Source organism: Xiphophorus couchianus, chromosome 6 (assembly GCF_001444195.1).
Source record: "Xiphophorus couchianus chromosome 6, X_couchianus-1.0, whole genome shotgun sequence".
NCBI classification, from domain to species: Eukaryota; Metazoa; Chordata; class Actinopteri; order Cyprinodontiformes; family Poeciliidae; genus Xiphophorus; species Xiphophorus couchianus.
The window spans coordinates 25,730,392-25,751,483 of record NC_040233.1 but is presented as its reverse complement, the minus strand read 5'-3'; the positions used below and the strand labels follow the sequence as shown (position 1 = coordinate 25,751,483).

Below are 21,092 nucleotides of genomic sequence, written 5' to 3'. Positions count from 1 at the left end.
AACTCAGTCTAAGATAAAAAAATAAATACATATACAATACATACATATATCTATATCAATAAAAATTTTGCATTAACAAAATGAAACCAGGAGATGTGAAGGTATTAATTTAGTGCACAAAGGGGAAAATAATGTAGAAAAAATAACAACTCAGAACCACTTGTATTTTTATTTTCTTTGCTCTCTGCTTTGACTATGCTAACAAATAGACCCGTTGCTATAGCAACTGACTTAAAATGGCTCCGCTAATGTATCACAATTCAACACCAGAAATCACTCAAGCATTTTCCACATAAAGAGCAGAATGTTCAGTCAGTCACAGTTTTTATGTTTTCAGGCGGGATGCTTATTTTGCAATTATTAATTTACCGCCAATCTGGTTGATTTAAACACCTCCTCTACTGATGATCTGACAGCTTAATTTTTCTTTTTTTTTCAACTGAAGAGAAACAGAATTCTGCAGCACAGCTACATGTTACGATTGTCATAGTCAAGCTAGCATAACTGACTCGCTTCTCTCTCTTATTTTAATAAAATCTTTTCAGTGACCTGTGATACCCTTTGACCTTTTCTAGTTGTCATAGTGTTGACAATTAGCACTGCATCCCTTTTTCTTTTTTATATCTCGTACATTTCTGACTTAGCGCCATTGGCTAAACCCAATGGTTTTATTTTGTAAAACCTACCTGTCTTGTACAATTCTGCTTCAGAGATTGTTTACAAGGTTGTTAACTAATCCTTTACAAGTCATTTCTACTTTGGACAGTGATTTATTTATCTATTTATTAGTTTTTTAAAGTGAACCTGTAAACTTTGATATTAATTACAAAAGTTTGGGTTCCTAACTTTAGTCCTGGCAGGTATAACTCTTTCTAAAAGGAAATCTCAACCATTTGTGCATTTCACTTGTGATCTATAAATAAATACCTCTAAATGTAAACATAACTACTTTTTTTTAGATTTAATCTTTGATCCTAGATAGAGAAAGTTTTTTAAAATTTATGAAAATGGGTGAAGCCCACCTGTTTCTTCTTCTTCTTCTTCACCTGTGCAGCTGAGGATTTTAAATTCAGGATCTTCTCATTGGGAATCTGTCTTCAACAACCCAATTAGCTAATTATTTAGAGCACACAGACCGAATGACCTCCTTTCCCATTATCTTATCGACCATTTCTTCAGCACTCTTGAATCTACCGGTTGAATTAAGGATATAAATTGCTTCAAGAAGGTGAAATGTTACTATTTCCCCCCTAAACCACAATAAAAAATATGTTCCGCTTGAGGTAGTTTTTACAACCAGAGTTAAAAAGTAACGATGCAGAGACACCAGAGTCCTTCAGTGTTTTATATTATTGCTAATATATGATCTTACTTAGACCTTAAAGAGGTTCAAAGTTAATTTAATGACAATTACCAAGAATTTAATTAGTCCAAATATAATTTACACATTCTAGAAGGTTAGGGATGGATAAAAAATACTATGACAAATTATTACAGTAAGACAAAAAGTTTTGGTTTTTTAAACAATGAGAAAAACGTAATTTTGAGAATAAAGATGCAGTATTACTAAAAGAAAGTTGTAGAACTTCTAAAAAAGTAATTTTATTGAGTGCTAGTATAGTGTTTAAGCATTAACTTCTGCTAAATACCACATTCATGTGGTATTTTAACTGAAGAGTTAAATACCACATTAATGGTGGTATTTCTTCAGTTAAAATACCAAATTAATGTGGTATTTAACTCTTCAGTTAAAATACCACATTAATTTGGTATTTAGCAGAGGTAGAGCCTCACCTGTCATCATGGAAAAATAATATATAATGATAAAATAATTTATTTCTATTTTCATCCTGTGTTTTGTACTATAAAGTATCTATTTTTCATGTAGCATAACCAATTCTGATTATTTTTTCTTCAAAATTGTTGAGTTTTCGCATTTTCCTATTGAAATGCTCGGAAGCGAAGCCGGTGAGGCAGCAGCCAGCTGAGCCTCACCTGGGATTGATCAACCTCTCGCTTACTGCACTGGCTGCTATTCTATGACAGCATGTTCCTCCTGTCTGTACGTCACCAATAAAATGGCTAAAATATTTAATGTATGAACTGATTTTCCATAATTTAGCTTATGTATATGATGTACAGTGTTTTTTGTCACCAACTGTGTGTGTAACGTGATTCTTGTGCTGAGGGGCGATCAGAAACGGCAGAAAACAGATTTGAGGTGAGGCAGGCAGTTCTCTTGCCTCATGGCAGGGGGCGCTCAAGATCTCAGACATTGTGACTCCACAACTGCAGAGTAAGAGACAGTAACAAGCTAGCTATACAGTAAAGTGCAGCGATATATTTATAGTTTCTCCTCGTACTACAGCAATCACTTATTATTAATTGCAAAATAAACATTAAGACTGAAACCAACAGACTGAATGTTCTGCTTTTTGTGTGGGAAATATTTGAGGGGTTTTTTTTTTGTGACTTTGTTGACAGTTGCTATGACAACGCGTAGCTGCGCTGAGACAGAGAGCGAGAAAGAAGTGGTTTTGAGTTGTACTTTAACGATTTTTCTCTTTGCACAGCATGAAATTAATAACATCTACATGTCCAAGTTTGATTGAGTTAACGGAATTATTGTACGGCGGCCGCGCGGCCAGGCATCATCTTTGTCCTCCAGCTTTGTCCGCATGCGTGAAATTTCCTTATGTAAACAATAACATGGTATATATTTGTAAATCTGATTATGATTAAGTCAGTTCCTCACCAGCTATGAACCTCAAGAAGCAGGACAGGAAAAAGTCATTTTTCTCTCTCCTTTAAAAGTCTAGACTTACATAATTTCACTTTAAAAAATCTGGAGTTGAACCTTTTATTCTCCCTTTGCAGGTTTTCAGCGAATGGTGAAAAATCTCGTCTAAGCGGCTGAGCGAAAATCAAACCGTAACGGCAGAACATGCAGAGCCGCCGTCCGCGGCCTCTCAATCACCCGCGGCTGGCAGGGGGAGCCTCGCCCTCGGCTTGTGATCCCTGTAATGGAATATGGTGTATAATCGAGAGGAGAGCTGCTGAGTTAATGAAAAGGGTGGAGAGGTGACATTTTCTGAGGGACGTCTGAAGGAGGGTGACATTTACAAAGAAGAAGCCCCAAAGACGGACCGCTTTTTCATAAGTTGGAGGAATGCGAAGCTGATTTCTGCACGACTCCGACGTGAAATCCCCAATTCAGGTAAAGTGAAGCAGCAGCTTGGTTATTTCTCGGAGCTGCCGTGACACGTTACAGACGAGGTTTGACACCTTGACGCTCACACCTGACAGAGCCGACATGGATTTCTGATAATGAGGTGGGAGAGGAGAGGATCGAGGTGCAACTGGCTTCTCTGGTGATGGCAGCCAAACAGGTGAACAACAGAACAGTTTCACAGAAAATACAAATAGTTACACTGTTTGTCTATTCCTCATTTAGGGGAATGTCTGTTATACGCTAATAGAGGAGCTTTTTTTTTATTTAGCGGTTATGCTAACTTGGAAAATGTTCAGCACACCTTTCTTTCCCTAAATTAACTTTTCCAGATACATTTAAAGCACCAATTTACATGACAGTTTTGTAAACTTTCAGTTGAATTAAGTTTGTTTGGGTGAAGATTGTCTAAATGAGGAATTGAGCCTTTGCAAAGCGGCCAACTTCACTGTGAGTTCACTTCACTGTCATTAGCTTCTGCTAAATAAAATGTTGGTGTTCTGCTTTAGCGTTAGCTTCTGCTAAATAAAATGTTGGTGTTCTGCTTTAGCGTTAGCTTCTGCTAAATAAAATGTTGGTGTTCTGCTTTAGCGTTAGCTTCTGCTAAATAAAATGTTGGTGTTCTGCTTTAGCGTTAGCTTCTGCTAAATAAAATGTTGGTGTTCTGCTTTAGCGTTAGCTTCTGCTAAATAAAATGTTCGTGTTCTGTTTTAGCATTAGCTTCTGGTAAATAAAATGTTCGTGTTCTGTTTTAGCATTAGCTTCTGGTAAATAAAATGTTCGTGTTCTGTTTTAGCATTAGCTTCTGGTAAATAAAATGTTCGTGTTCTGTTTTAGCATTAGCTTCTGCTAAATAAAATGTTCGTGTTCTGTTTTAGCATTAGCTTCTGCTAAATAAAATGTTCGTGTTCTGTTTTAGCATTAGCTTCTGGTAAATAAAATGTTCGTGTTCTGTTTTAGCATTAGCTTCTGGTAAATAAAATGTTCGTGTTCTGTTTTAGCATTAGCTTCTGCTAAATAAAATGTTCGTGTTCTGTTTTAGCATTAGCTTCTGCTAAATAAAATGCTGGTGTTCTGTTTTAGCATTAGCTTCTGCTAAATAAAATGTTGGTGTTCTGCTTTAGCATTAGCTTCTGCTAAATAAAATGCTGGTGTTCTGCTTTAGCATTAGCTTCTGCTAAATAAAATGCTGGTGTTCTGTTTTAGCATTAGCTTTTGCTAAATAAAATGCTGGTGTTCTGTTTTAGCATTAGCTTCTGCTAAATAAAATGCTGGTGTTCTGCTTTAGCATTAGCTTCTGCTAAATAAAATGCTGGTGTTCTGTTTTAGCATTAGCTTTTGCTAAATAAATGCTGGTGTTCTGTTTTAGCATTAGCTTCTGCTAAATAAAATGCTGGTGTTCTGTTTTAGCATTAGCTTTTGCTAAATAAATGCTGGTGTTCTGTTTTAGCATTAGCTTCTGCTAAATAAAATGCTGGTGTTCTGTTTTAGCATTAGCTTTTGCTAAATAAATGCTGGTGTTCTGTTTTAGCATTAGCTTCTGCTAAATAAAATGCTGGTGTTCTGTTTTAGCATTAGCTTTTGCTAAATAAATGCTGGTGTTCTGTTTTAGCATTAGCTTCTGCTAAATAAAATGCTGGTGTTCTGTTTTAGCATTAGCTTTTGCTAAATAAATGCTGGTGTTCTGTTTTAGCATTAGCTTCTGCTAAATAAAATGCTGGTGTTCTGTTTTAGCATTAGCTTTTGCTAAATAAATGCTGGTGTTCTGTTTTAGCATTAGCTTTTGCTAAATAAATGCTGGTGTTCTGTTTTAGCATTAGCTTTTGCTAAATAAAATGCTGGTGTTCTGCTTTAGCATTAGCTTCTGCTAAATCCCCTCTCAGTGTAGTGGTTTAGCGTTAGCGTAACTAATGTTTATGATTAGTGCATTAAAGCAGCTGCCTGTTTAGTTACTTGTATATTTTCCATTTTTCATTTTGACCTGCATATTCACAGTATTCAGTACACCAAAGTCCAAAGGTTTTTCATCTGGGAATGATAAAAATGTTGCACTATGTGGTCTTAAAGGCTCACGCTAGATGTGCTGCTTACAAGCAGAGACTCAAACTGTGACCTTATCAGGGAAAGATAATAAAACACACTCCATTCACATATGAAAGGTCATACACCTTTATTGTCTCCGTAGTGAAAATCCTTCCTCCAAGACCTTTATTCTGCATCACTGTCTGGCATTTCTTAAACATCAATACCGATGTAACTTCTTAAACTGCTAATTGACTCATAAAGCCAGAAAAAGTGCAGCGAAAACACAACTCTGGTTCTTGTCGAGGCGCATAATGAAACGTAACTAAACGGCGTGAAGAGAACCGGGTCGTTTGAGAGACGGACATGAAGGAAGGGGATGTTTCCGCCGCCGCATGGGAGACTTAATCAGGACGGCGTTTTCAGGTCCGTCTCCTGAGAACGAGCCTTTGATGAGTCTGCCAGCGGACCGGCCGCCTGTTTTCCTTGGCGATAAATTTCCTAATATGCATGTAATGACAGTGGCCTGGTGCAGGATGTGCAACAGATGTTTTCTTAATTATGGCTTTGGTTCAGGTGGAAAGCTTTGAGGCTGGAGGTCGGCTGGTTAAAACCGAGGTTGGATTGCTGAAGGGCCACGGCGTTGCTTTAATCCTTTTATCCTGAACAGGGAAATTAATTCTCGGAGCGGCGATGTAATAGGCACTCGTTTAGGTTTGGTCTTTATGCTAATTATTGTGATTCTGTGAAGTTACACACTGCAAAAACACAAAATCACACCAGGTTTCTAGTGCAAATATCTTAGAACAATTGAAATAAGAAAAAACTAACTTACAGGTAACTTCAGTTCCATACAGCAGCTTGTTTTGAGCCAGTGATTCCTTAATATTACTGGCTGATTTAACTTAAGGTATAACAAGGGGAAAATGTATCGTTATTGATGAAATAATCTGTCTATGGAATAAATACTTTTGATCAATATTAAGGAATTATTCCGTTAAAAAAAAAAAGCTCATATCTTGTTAGTTTTAGTTTTGTTTAATTTTAAGTGTGCTAAGATATTTGCACTGAAAACTAGATAAAAACACTTGGTTTGATTTTGTGTTTTTGCAGTGCAGTATGTAACTTTTATATATATATTTTACATATTTATCAAAACTGTCACCATGTCATGACAGTACGTTATGAGGCAGACCAAAAATAACCAATCAGAGCCAGGAGGCGGGTCTTAGCGCTATCAATCATTCTCATGTTCTCGCTGCTAAATGTGCCAATGGCAGAGAAATAACTTACAGTTACAGGAAAACAGTTTATCCGCTGCCATCAGTGGATATGCTAACTGGCCTTAGCATTCATGACAGGTGGGAATGAGCAGCACCTCACATAGGGTGATTGACAGTGATAAAACCCGCCTCCTGACTCTGATTGGTCAGTATTTAGCTCTGGGAGAATTCAGAGAAGCTAAATTTTTCACAGATTATCTGTCTCATACTAAACTTTCACAACATGGTGACACATTCAACATATATTTAAATAATTTTTTTTTCATAAAAGTTACATTCCGCAGCCTTAACTGTTGAGTTTGCAGCTTGAAAAGTAGAAAAAATTGTAAATATTTCACCATTTTCCAGACTGAAAAAAGTAAAGAAGCAAATAGAAAAAAATATTTTTACATTTTTTTTCTTTATTAGAATGTCTAAAAATTACCAGTCCACCTTTGTGTCCTTCCTGGTATTCTTTATTATGTCCATCATTTCTTTATTTGTTTAATTATGATTTATTTATGAATGTGTAACTACTTGAAGAATTCTCAGCAGTCAAAAACCAAAACTTCAACACAGATGTTGAACTTTATTCCGCTGAAAGTTCGACATCTAAATGCGCTAAATGTTTTCAAGGTTAGCAAAAGCGCTACATGACAAATTAGCTCCACTGTTAGCGCATTAGCGGAAGTGGAATATTGTATTTTCGTCACATTTGACCAGAGGAAAACATCTTTTAAAGATCAAATCGTTCATAGAACCATCATCGTTCTCAGCTTTTTGTTCGTCACAGAAATATTTAAAAAATGTTCTGAGGCTTTGCATTTATTCATCGTTCCATAAATTTCATTTAAATTGAGAACAGTTTTTAAATGACGGGTAAAAAAGGTGTGAAGGACCTTTCTCCCTTTTATATGTTGTAAAAACAAACAAGCTGAACTCTGGATTGGAGACGTTTGGCTGTAACGACCCACCAAGTGAAGCGCGCTCTGATTCCAGCGCCGTCTCCAGTAATAACCGCCGCAGACGCCGCTCTCCTTGACGACTTGACAGGTGCGATTATGCAAATTAAGCAGAATCAGAAACGCTGTTCAGCACGGCTACGTTGTAATTTCTCCGCCCATCAGTCGCTGCAGCTTCTCCTCTTCGCCTCCATCCTTTGTGACCTTGTTCCTTCATGTCCAGGTTTTTCCTGCAGAGTCATTGCTGTGCTGTTTGTCTCTCCATCAATAGTTTGACAATAAGCCGGCGATATTGCTTCTGCCCAGACTGACAGCGTGACATTTACTTTGAATGATGACGCGTAATGGTTTATGGTCCTCTATAAACTCACTGCTCTGATGGATGAGACGCCGGCTGTTGCGGCCCGACCGTCTCTACATCTTATTGTCTCATAAGTCATTGAGCTTCTGAAGGACTTTTCTGTTCACTCGGCTGGTTTTCTCCCAGCGCAGCAAAGCGACAGATTATTGGATTAATAAATATATGGTTTTTAATTTGGTACAGATGTTGGACAACTTTTTCTCTGTGGATAATTCTTTATAAAAACTTTGATTGTGTCCAAACTTTTCGGTAGCACGTTAAAACAACTCGCAGGCCACAAAATGTGTTGAATTTAAAATAAAAAAAATGTTTTTTTATGAAATCTTTACCAGTTGGTCAGCGGGGGCCAATCAAAATCATTTTAAGGGCCACAAAAGGTCCACAGGCCACACTTTGGTCACCCCTGTTTCAGGCTAATGGATGCATTTTTCATTTTTCTAATTTTTTCTTTTTAAATCTCCAGTAGTTTTAGTTTTGTTTCGGTAATCCCGTCTAGATCCCACAGGTTTCCAGTTCATGACTACGGGCGAATCATTTAGTTAACCAATTTAAAGGTTCAGTAAACCAAAGGGTTGATCTGTTTAAGTACTTCAATTAGAGCAATGACATTTATTGTCACCCTTTGCAGCATCTTTAGACAATGCAGCCTTGGCTCCAGTTTAGCAATTAATCTATGTAGCAACAATAATATACTCAAGTAAAAGAAAAAGGCACAGTGCAGTAAAATTACTCTTGTAAGAACCTTTTTTTCCAAAAAAGTTACTGAAGAGAATGTAACCAGTACTGCCCACTTTTGAACATAAACATCAGTAGCCTATAGGCAAGTTTAAGGTGCTGTGTTGGTATTAGCTAGTCATCTTTTAGCTAACATTACCTGCATCCAGCAGCTTTACTCAGCTCAGTCGGTTAGTTTGGAGGAAAAACTGTGCCAAGTTCTTTGCGTTTTGCTGGTTTGCTGCCATGATTCTAACACACCTGTGCAGCTCTGCACAGCAGCAGGTCTCCTTTGCTGCCACACAGGTGTGAACCCAGCATCTTAGCGCTCCTGTTGTGTTTAAAGGCGGCTCGGAAAAACAGGTTACGACATGTTAACAACGGATTAAACGGTTTTAACTACTGAAAAGTCGTTTTCATTGTGTTTGACTTGAGGCGGTTGACGCTACCGCCAACTAGCTGCTAACATAACGTTGCTAACTAGGTAGCTAGCTTTTTGCATCTGCAGTGGGTAAGTGCAGATTTATCGTTTGTTGTTTCATTTCCGTGGAGATATCCGTCTTAAAATCCATTCATAAAGGTCTTAAAAAGTCTTAGATTTGAGTTGGTGGAACCTGGAGAAGCTAAAGACACGTTTAGTTTTTCTCAGAAAGATCCAATAGTTCCTACATCAGCACTACTTCCACTTTTGCTCTTAATGTATATCCCCTCAAACATTTGCCTCGGAGTCCCATTAATGTGCGTTGATTTTTCAAGGTTTTGCAGATTAATATGCAAAGTATGCTAATTATAATTATCAGTTATATTCATGCCATGCTATTGAAGTCTATGCTTTGTAGCCTGAAGTGTAATTTGTGCATAAAATGAATTTATGAAATATACATTTTGTCTTGAGGGGATTTTTTTTCCCTAGAAATGCTTTGTGGGCATTATTAAAGCGCTGAGTGAATTACTGTGAGGAAGTCGTGGTTTTCTGCGTTAGCGTTGAGAGGCGCTGTTAGTGATTTATCTGTTTATGCTCCGGCTCACTCCAGGTTGTTCTTCATCATCATTATATCTTCTCTCTAAGAGCTTCTTCATTGATTTTCTATCGAAGAACAACAGCACAGTCTCAGTCGCTGTTTTTGCCCAATACCTCAAATTCCTTTTTTTGTATTTTAATGCCACTTTTAATTTGGCATTTCCTTAACCCAGGCTATAATGTTTCCAATTAGACGAGGGTTATTTCCACAAACCGGAGTCCTTCAGTTGACCTTCATGCACAAAGGCTTCTTTTCTCATGCTGCTGAACATTTCCCTCTTTTAGTCACTGTCACCATCATGTGCTGCGTATTTACATGAATAAAGTTTGTAGCTGCCTTCAGGTCAGATGATATGACCCCACTTAATGGAAAACGCTGTAAAAAAAATGTACTTTTATGACCGCATATTTATTAAAACATCTTTTATATTGCTTGTAAAAGAAATAATGTGAGAAAACCACTGGAAACTTCTCTGATAATGGTTGTACATTGCCTGATGCTGGTTGTAATGTTTATTTTTTCCCATTGAAAGCATGAATATTTCTGCCTTTATGTGGAAATGCTAATTCCTCAAAAACATCATAAGCGTCTGGCATCTGCACAGTTTACGGCATGAATTATCAATTATTTATCCTCTCAAATTTTTGCCCTGGAAGCCAAAAGTGGCAAATTTAAATGAGTGGCAAATGAAAATTCAATATTTCTTCTTTTTTTTAACTTTTACCTGCTCTATTAAACAAAATATTTCTGAAGTCCATCAATAACGATTTTGTTTTGGACGATTCATCAGTTGTTTTCTGTTTTATTGGCCAAATTTTTACCATTCTTGACTTGTGGTGAAAAGGTCAAACAAAATCATTACAAGGGCCACAAATGGCCCCTGAGCCACACTTTGGACACCCATGTTTTACAAGATTAATACACTTTTCTCTACTGTAAAATTCAAGCATTTTTCAAACTTTTCCATCACCATATTCTATAGATAAAACAATACAGGTGAAGTTAAGAAAACAGTTTAAATTCACTATTATATATAATTTATTACTGCTTAAGAACTCGCATAATAAATACCAGACAGAATAGCAGAAACGTAAACAATAATGGAGTCAGCCGTTGTTTACGTTTACATACGGTCGGCTATCCTTATCCTAAAACTTACAATAAAATCACAAAAACATTTTGTTTTTGGGTTTAACTAGGTTTATCACAATAAGCAATTAATCACATTGCAATGTAAAACAGTTTCAATAATTTATATTTTATATTTTAATTTTAACTTTTCTATTTTTTTCTCTCTTTCAACCAAAAACTGGATGACAAAAGTCTCCAGTCTGGTGTTTTGGTCTCTACCGGTTTCTGGTTGTTGTTTTTTTTTTTTTTTTACAGCGATTTCATAATTAATTTTACTTGTTGTTTTTGTTGTTTTATTTATTTTGGATATTTAAAATCTTCTTTGAGAATGTGTTTTTGCTTTATTTTGCCATTACCATTATTTTACTCGAAAATGGTCTCAAAGCAACAATATTATTTATTTCAATAACTTCTGGAACAATTTATGATTCAGCAGAAAATATGATTGTGTTTAACGACACACTTTAGCTATAAATGAGAGGTATTTTGAGATAATCTAACATAAAATGTGCCACAAAGCTTCCAAACATTCCCTTCTAGTATTCTCATTCGTTGTTTTCCTCGCTTCAGTAACATATTTATAACAGCCTGCGATTCACAACATGTTTGGCTTCAGATTCTAGTTTCTGTTTATCTCTGCTATGTTTGGCTCAGAGGCGTTTTTTCTGGACCCTTTGTGTTGCAGCCGCTACTCTGTCGGTGAAGATTACCAAATTTTCCGGTGAAGTTTCTCCCCTGTGGGACGTCATTACTATAAGCCCTTCTGCAATACATCAATTCCTAATTAACATTTGCATATTAGATTGTCAGGGGAGGGAGGGAGGAGGCCCACGCTCGTGAACTTCTGCTAATTAATTGAAATCAAATGAACCTGGAGCTTTGAGGGGGTGGAGGCGGAGCAATGAAACGCTTCAACAACGTTTGGGTGGGGTGGACTGGATGAGGGCTGCCGGCGCCGCCCGCTGCGTCTACAAACATCGACTTGGTAGAGACCCGTTGGTGCGTTTCTGACGGTCACCAGGTTTATACGACCCAAACGCTGCCAGCTGCTGTTTGAGGTTTAGAGTCGAGGTAACCCTAAAATCTAAACTTCAAACATTTAATCAGCTCTAAAAACCGTCTATGGCAGAAACTTGGTGATTATTTTTGATTTTCTGTACCAATCTCAGGGTGTTTTCACATATGACAGTCCAGTAGACCTATCCTCCATCTCCCTGCTGGAGGGCAAACAGCTGCTTCGTCAGCAATGACTAGCTTTGGTTTTAGCTGTTATATTGTTGACAAAATGCACAAAAACAGGAATGTAAAAGAGAAAACGGTGCAGCGCTTTGCTACTTATTGTCAACAATACAACAATTAAATAATAAAGTCAGGAAAAAGTTTTCATTAAGAATAAAACAGTGAGAGAAAGAGAGAGAGGGAAGTAGTGAATCTACTCGTTCCAAGGACAACTGGACGGTTTTTATTAAGTTTCTAGAGACAATTCAACCCTCTTGATCAATCCAGTCTCCCTCTGCGACGAAATTACATGTTGTGTCAAGTTGAGGCAGAGCAACGCGCTCCGATTATCAACCAATGCGCCGAATCTTTGACGTTCTTCTGGGAATGCTAATCACTCTTCCATTAGATTTCTTTTTTTTTTTGGTGACGCCTGCCATTAATCCTCACAGCCTTGTGTGATGAAAAGGCGGCACTCCTTTGAACGTAATTAACTCCCATGATCGCTTTTGAACCTCGCTGAATTGAGTGCTCTGATCGAGAGAAATTACACCAGGCTACTGCAAGTATTTAATGGACCCACAAGTGTCAATTAATCTGGAGGAGCTTTTCATTGCACTTTCTCTTCATGTCCGCTAACCTAGGTTTTTATTAAAATGCTTTTACTCTCAGCCTTTGCCTTTTGACGAATACAATAACTTCCTTCGTGTTTTGGTTAGCCTGCGGGCGCCAGACCTCCATTACTTTGACTCCAGACCTGATTTTTAAGTTGAATGCTTCGGGAAAGGATTTAGGAGATGGAAAATAGAATTAAACGTCCATCAAACGGAGGGAGAGTTTGTTATTTTGAAATTAAACTGTACATGAAGGACGGTTGGCTCAGATAGCCTGTGGAGGTAAAAAGTCAGACGATCAAATTCAGACATTCAAATCAGTCTTTCAGTCAGGACACAATCAGAGAAGTTGTGGTTTTCACTATGACCTGTGATGTTCTTTAAAACTCTTTTAAGGTTAATCTAAATGTCCAGACCTTTTGGATTTAACCAAAAAAATTTGGATTTTAATTTGTTCCCATATGAAAACAGTGAAAACATCAGATATTAAAATCAAATGAGCATGTATACATGGCTACCTGTTGCTGTTATTGTTGTATAATGCTAACATGAAGTATGTGCTTATATTGTGTATAGTAGCCCTCTAAATGATAGAAATAGATCATTTCCAGACTTTTTCTTGTTTTTAATTTAAGTTTATTTACAATTTAACTTAAACAAATCTGTTCAGGTAAGAATTATGAGGTAAAGTGGTCGACCTTATTTGGCTAATGCGCTAATATCGGTGCTAATTTTTCGTTTAGCCATTCAGCATTTTTGCCAACTTTGAAAAGAATTTGGCACATTAGCATTTTAGCATTAGCGTCCGCCATACGACATGTTGGTTTGTCACTTTAACATTAGCAGAACTAATATTTATGATTTAGTGATTTAGGTTTAGCGTAGCTAACGTTTTAGCTAGCTGCAAAAACATGGTTACATAAGTATTTTGAAGCTTAATCAATACATTGTTGAAGCAATTATCAGTGCATTAGATTTCATTAATAATTATTTATCAATTAAATTTAATACATTTTTGCAATTTTCAATGTAATAAAGTCAAACTGTAATTGTCCAAATGTTTTTATTGGCTAAAGAACCGTAACACATAGATCCAATTGACCAACAATGAAGTTATTGTTGATATTTCATGTTTTACTTCAAGTGTTTGTTTATCTGGAATCAAAATAACCTCGGTTTGATTGAAAAATGTATTTACTTATTAATATTTCTTAATTTTTAACTCCTACTTGTGGAAAAATCCCGGCCTTGTTTCCAAAGGAGTTAGAAACCAACAACCATAAACTGCAATCGGTTTGGCATCGCAGTGATTTCTGTCATGATGCACCATGAGACCGAACTCCTGCAGGAGTCCTGGAGGAGTTCTGCCTGAAGATCTGAAGCAGCGGGTCATTAGCGCCACGCGGCTAACAGGCCGAGCCACGAAGCGCTTTAATTAGGGCCTGACTCAGGAGTTGCTCAAAGGCAGTCACTTTAGGAGAAGTCAGTTAATGGGGACCTTTCTCTTTTTCTTTTTTGGCTTTGTTTCTGTTTCAAAAACTTTGTCAAGTTAAGTCAGTTTGGTAAACTAGAGGTGGACAGCGGCCATGATGCACTGCAAAAACACAAAACCTTACCAAGTCATTTTAGTTTTGTTCCTAGAAAAAATATCTTACTAACTTTTTGGCAACATATGAGCTTATTTTAAGTCAATAATTGCTTAATGTTGATGAATAATTGCTGGGCAGATGATTTAACTTATTACAAGTCATTTTTCTCATATTGCAAGTGAAATAATCTGCCAGTGGAATAAGTAATTTTTCATCAATATTAAAGAATTCTTGACTTAAAACAGGCTCTTATATCTTGCTGAAAAGATACTCCTAAGTTAATTTGTCTTATTTCAAATGTACTAAGATATTTGGACAGAAACTAGATAAAAATACCTGGTAATATTTTGTTTTTGCAGTGTGATGCCCATGTTTTAGAGTTTTGCAAATATCATTTAGTTTTATGTTGCTCCGATTAATTTAAATTGATAAATGGTAACGATAATCTCCCATTCTGAGTAAGACAGTCCCTTCAAGGTTTTTGGATTGTTTTTGAGTCTTTGGAATCATTGTGGCCCTACTTTTGTAAGGAATTTTATATTTTTTCCTTATTAAACTCCCTCCAAAAAGAAAAAGATGTGAACAATCAAATAATAAGCAGACAGATTGGTCATACATTTTCTTGTTACTCTCCATATTGATTACAGGCTATAAATTGACATCAAGTAAAAAAAATGCTGCCACCTGCAGGTAGGAGTTAGCATCACGTAAAGCTGCAGTGTGTAACTTTGATAAAAAATATATTTTTTACACATTTGCTTAAACTGTTACCATGTTATAACAGTTTTTTATAAGACAGACAATCTGAACAAACTAGAAACATTGAATCAGAGCCAAGAGGCGGGACTAATCTCTGTCAATCATCCTCTGTGTGGTGCTGCTCATTCCCATCTGTCATGAATGCTAAGGCTAGTTAGCATGGCCAGTGATAATGGTGGATAAACAGTTTTCCTGTAACTGTACATTGTTTCTCTGCCATTAGCACATTTAGCAGTGTGTACATGAGATGATTGACAGCACTAAGACCCGCCTCCTGGCTCTGATTGGTTGTTTTTGAACGGGAGCGGAGGAGATTGATTTTTTGTTTTTTTTACAGATTATTTGCCTCATATTAAACGGTTTTGACATTTTTTACAAATGCATATAAAAAATTCCTTTATGAAATTTACATACTGCGGCTTTCAGCAAATGTTTTTTTAACATTTTTGCAGCAAATTTGCAATAAATTCATTACAGTTACAGTTCTTTAGCCAATAAAAACATTTGGACAATTGCAGTTTGACTATATTACATTATTGCAAAGAAATGTGGAATAAACTCACAACTTTGCATTATTTCCAAAAAATGCTGCTGAGTTTGCATGAATTTCCGCCATTGTGAAATTGCGACAGAACTGGAGCGACTGATAAAAACCTAAAGATTAATTATTTGTTCATTGGGTTGGAGTGAATATTCTGAAACAGCCGAACGATGTAAAAGTGTCTCTAAACGTCTTGAAGGAGCTCGCGTTTCTCCCAGATTGAATTGAGAGTTTCTGATGCAGCGATGGAGAATGCTTTTAACAGATAATTGATGAATATTCACTGGACCAGGCTTTGCCCAGCCTCTAGTCAGAAAGCGTGGTGGGCATCCTGAGTAATTGATGCATAGCTAATGATTTGGTGATTAATAGCTTGGCATCAACATGCATAAACGGGGCTGATTTAAAGATCGGGGAGGAAGACAGAGATCCCGTGACGTTCTGTGATACGTTCAAAACCAAGGAAGATCGTCGGGAAAACGCTTGTTCAAACGCCGACTAATTAGAGGAGAAAAGCTCGGTGCTGCCACTAATAAGTGCCGGTGTTAATTGGGTTTGTCCAGGCGTATGGAGGTTTGCTCTGCGGGAACGAGGCAGACAGTTTTCTGTCTCTTATTTGAGAATAAACGCTCAGTGATGGCCGCGTTCCTTTTAATGATATGCAGCTGAAGGTCCTCGGGGGTTTGGAAAGGTCACGGTTTGGTGGCGGGAGATGGCGGATTTTCACGCTCCGCTCTGCAAGTGGCAGCGAGATGAAAGGACGCTAATTACTGACATCCTGTTAGAACAAATACTTTTCTTATTCAAATCTGGGTCAAATGGCGTTTCCTCATCAACAAAGAGGCTTTAAAACATGGGGGCAGGTGAGCTGCAGCTCCATCTGAGGACGTGACAGACGGTTTTACCCCCTTATGCCCTCCAACCGCTTCACTGGTGATGACAACACTGTGGAAAACCTTCAGTCAGACTCATCAATTATTCAGGATTTTTCACAAAACTGAGGGAATAAAATGACTTTGAGCTCTTTTTGGTTCTTTATCAGAGTTTAAAGTCTTTTTATTTAAACTTTAGGATTTTTTATCAAGATAAATTTTGTCAAGGTTGAGCAACAGAAAAACTGTTAGCTATTTACACCTTAATATCTATTCTTAAAAGTCCTTTTAAAACTTGTTTGCCGATTTCCTTAATTTTGGGAGATCGTGATCGGCCTATTCTTTTTTACACTTGAAGCCGATCTGATCCACCGATGTTAGTGACCTCAGCAAAGGTTTATAAATCTACCACTGTGCTTTTCTTTTCTCCTGTGGCAAAGGTTTTACTGACAAACTGGCCGACCGGGTCATTGTGCACAGCTACAGTTAACAACAGTCGCCCCAATGTTGCCAGTTCAGCAACTCTCTTGATATATTGAGCAACATTTCAGACAAAAAACTGGCATCAGCCAAAATCTGAATCGGTAAGCTAGGCTTTTTAAAAATTCGATAGTCGGCAATCGGCCAGAAAAATGCAATTGGTGCATCCCTAGAAGGAAGGAAAGAGGGAAGGAAGGGAAGGAGGACACTTGGAAAGATGAAACAAAGGACGTAAGGACACTTCAACAGAAAGAGAACAAAAGGAATAAATGTGATGGAGGGACACTAGGAAGGACAGAAGGAAGAAAATTCATAGGCACTTTTAGACGATGAGAGAGGTTTTATATATTGAAAATTAAAATATTTTCTTTATGTTTACCTTCTTTTCCAGACTTCAAGACCATAAAATAAAATTTTTGACCAAACTGAAGGATCAAAAATGTTCAGATTGTCGCTGATGGGACCAAAGCGGGCAGAATCAGTTCAGTTCTGCCTACAGTTTGGTTCGGTTTGAATTGAGAAATCAATACATAACTTTTAACATTTTATGTTTATTTCAGCACAAAAATAAGCAGCAGCTTCCACACTTTGATTGTTAAAATCTGCAGTAGTTTGGGTCGGGCCTCTAGTAGCCATTACTCAAATCTGTCATCATTTGGGTCGGGCTACTTCTAGTAGCCGTTTCTAAAATCTGCCATCGTTTGGGTCGGGCTACTTCTAGTAGCCGTTTCTAAAATCTGCCAGCATTTGGGTCGGGCTGCCTCTAGTAGCTGTTCCTAAAATCTGCCATAGTTTGGGTCGGGCTACCTCTAGTAGCCATTACTAAAATCTGCCATAGTTTGGGTCGGGCTACCTCTAGTAGCCATTACTAAAATCTGCCATCGTTTGGGTCGGGCTACCTCTGGTAGCCATTCCTAAAATCTGCCATCGTTTGGGTCGGGCTACTTCTAGTAGCCATTCCTAAAATCTGCCATAGTTTGGGTCGGGCTACGTCTAGTAGCCGTTTCTAAAATCTGCCATAGTTTGGGTCGGGCTGCCTCTAGTAGCCGTTTCTAAAATCTGCCTTAGTTTGGGTCGGGCTGCCTCTAGTAGCCGTTTCTAAAATCTGCCTTAGTTTGGGTCGGGCTGCCTCTAGTAGCCGTTTCTAAAATCTGCCTTAGTTTGGGTCGGGCTACTTCTAGTAGCCGTTCCTGATTCAAATCTTCCTCTCTGCGTCCGTTGGGTGAAAAAAAACCTCAGCAGTCATTGTCAGTTATGAGCAAGCGGTTAAAAGTGGCTCTGGTGTGAATTTAAGGCGACGGTTCTCTCAGCCGGAGGTCAGCAGCAGGAGGAATGAAAATTTCCCATTAGAGATCTAACCGAGCCATTATTGCAGGCTGTAATTATTTGGACAGCTTTATAGTTTTGTGCTCTGAAGGTTCAGGTTATTTTATTAGAAGCATTAGCCTTCGCATATTAAAGCTGAGACTTGATGCTTAAAAGTCATTTCTAGGATTGTATTTCTCCCTGAACTTTTCGCTGTCCAAACATGGCCTCTGCTGTAAAGAGGAAAGAAACGTTGGCTCACATTTAAGCTCATTTGCATCCATGTGGAAAAATTAGGAAGCTCCATTAAATATTCAGTTTGATGGTAACATATCAATGTTTAAAGTGATTTATCCACATTTAAACGTTAAAAAAGGACATTAATTTACTTATTTAACACCATTACTGATGTTACATTTCAAGTCGACACAAAACATCTCAATGAGATCAAGATGTGGGCTTTGACTAGGCCCAGGATTTTCCATTTAATTCTGAGACAGTCCGTAATAGATTTCCTGGTTTGTTTTGGGTCACAAATTTATTCAAATATTTCAGGAGCAAGCTAAACACTTTCTCCAAATTAATACTAAATGTTTACTGAACAATCTGGATATTTACCTAGCAAGCTAAATATGTAGCTTGCTAGCTATTTAGCAAGCTAGATATCTAGTTTCAAGCTACTTAGTTAGCAAGGAAAATATTGAGCCTCAAACTAAATATCAGTTAATAAGCCAATTTAGATTTAAATTAGCTAATAGCTAAATATTTAGTTTGAAACTAAACATGAATTAGCTAAATAGGTAGTGGAGGGAAAAATTAGCTCCAATCTAAATACTAAATAGCAAGCTAAATATTTGGTTAACAAGCTAATTATTTAGTTTCAAGCTAAATACTAACTAGCAGATAAAATATTCAACTTCAAACTCAGCTGATTAGTTTGAAGATTCAAACTAATATTCAAATATTTAATTTGAGCTAAATATTATGCTTCATACTAAATACCAATTAGAAAGCTAACTATTTAGAAACATTTGCTTTGTATTAAATACTAATTAACTAGCTAAATGTTCAACTTCAAACTAAATATAAATTTGCAATCTAAATATTTGGCACCAAATTAAATGTATAGTTAGGAAGCTAAACATTGCTACTCTAGTTATTTTGTTAACAAACTAAATATTTAGTCAGCAATACCACCTGTATGTAACTTTAATTGTTTTTCTGGAAAAAAGATACAGCTTTTAATTTTTCTTTTTTTTTTTTTTTCTGAAACCAAATTGCATTTGGTTTAAAGTATAAATAGTTGTTTAAATATGTTAGATGTTTAATGAGGAATGTCAAATTTAATATTTTCATGACAACAAATTGATTATAGAAGGATCCCAGTTTAGTTTCCATTAAGCTGTTTAATCATAAAAGCTGCTTTTTGTGATAATTAAACACTAGATATAAATATATCAGCAATGCAAGGCTGTGCATGTTGGACGTTTTCACCTCAGTGTGACATATTTTCACATGTATGCTAAATTTATTCACGATGTTCTTTGATTCAGATATTAACCACTCAGGAAAACCTTTTGATTGTTGCCTTTTCCAAAGATTTCATTTCCATTTCAACCGTTTTCTTTCTGCTTATAACATGCAATCAATCATAAGTACTTTGTACTTCTTCAAACCCAGAATGTTTGCTACAGCGTATCAACAGCTTCAATCATCAGGATGTTTCCCTCATCTCATTTTATCTCCCAGACGGTGTAGATCTTAGATTTACTCTGTTTTTTCGCTTCCCTTCAGGGTGAGATGCATGTGTAGGTGTGTGCATCCTCGCACGTTATCAGCACACCTGAAGGCATGCATATGTGCTGAAAATGTGTTTACCTTCGTTATCTGTGTGCTTTAGGAAGCCTCTGCGAAGGGGATTGGAGGAAGATTAGAGTTTGGTTTGAAATGAAAACTGAATTTATGTTGTAGGGTTTGGAGATGGAGCTGATGGATCTGAAGAGAGGCGTGATTAAATCTGCATACATCCTCAAGTAGGGCTGCTTATTTAGACGTTTGGCTGCAGCAGGTGTGTTTGTGCTTTTCACACATATTTATTGATCTCCTCAAGCAATCTTCAAAATGCTCTTGCTGGATTTATGCCTGACTTTAGACGTGGTCTCTTTTTCCAGTTTAACTAATAAAATATGTATGAGCTTCCTGCTGGATGGTAACTGTACAACCCCAACAAACTCCAACTCATCCAGTGAGTATCTTCTCACTTCCTAAACAGGGACTAATACGCAAAATTTACGTTTTTGTTCTTCCATTTGTGTCTCTAAAAACATTCCAAGCACTTGAGAAAAACACCCCGACATTTTTAGGCAATAATTTAAGGGTTTTTGGTGTCTGGAAAATGACCTATTTAAAACCCCCTGGCGAAGCCCAGCCCGTTACCTAGCAACCCAATCTGAATTCCAGCATGTTTGGTCAGCTGGTTTTACTGCTGTATGCGCTCTACAATGGCTGCTGGAAAGATAAGTGTTTTGCTGTCCAGAAACCTCTTACTGCTTTCTTGTTGTTTGCGCAGGAGGCTCCACTTCTGATTTTCAAAGATGTATAATTGTGCATCTTTTTGCAGCCATTTTCACCTGTGAGTGTAAACGTTGAGTTGGGCGAGTGGCCAGCTGCAGCTTATTTGGATTTAAAGTGACAAGACGCCTTACAACAGGTCAAAATAGACAGAACTGAGCAGAGTAAAATCTCACTATGTAAGAAATTGAGATTTGTGCAAAAAAAATTTAATGAATTGTATTTTATCACTCATAAAAGTATCCAAGGCAGTGAAAGGAAGCATAATAGGTCACCTTTAATATTTTTCAATTATTTCTGGTATAATTTATAGACAAAATTTTCTACAAATTTTGACTTTCGTTCTGAAAATTCTGACGTTTCTATCAAAATTCTGACTAAATCTCAACATTTTGTCTTTGATCTGAGATGACTTTAATTTCAAAATTATGATTTTTTTC

The 21,092-nt window shown here is 37.0% G+C and overlaps 1 long non-coding RNA gene across 1 annotated transcript in view; it reads left to right on the top strand.

The window, feature by feature from the left end:
- Nucleotides 1–2,520: 2,520 nt before the first annotated feature.
- LOC114147203 (uncharacterized) overlaps nucleotides 2,521–21,092 on the top strand; it is a 42,779-nt gene continuing 24,207 nt past the window's right edge. Inside the window, exons 1-2 of the long non-coding RNA XR_003596040.1 lie at nucleotides 2,521–3,217; nucleotides 3,307–3,389. This is a non-coding gene — a long non-coding RNA (uncharacterized LOC114147203). The remainder of the gene's footprint in view (nucleotides 3,218–3,306; nucleotides 3,390–21,092) is intronic.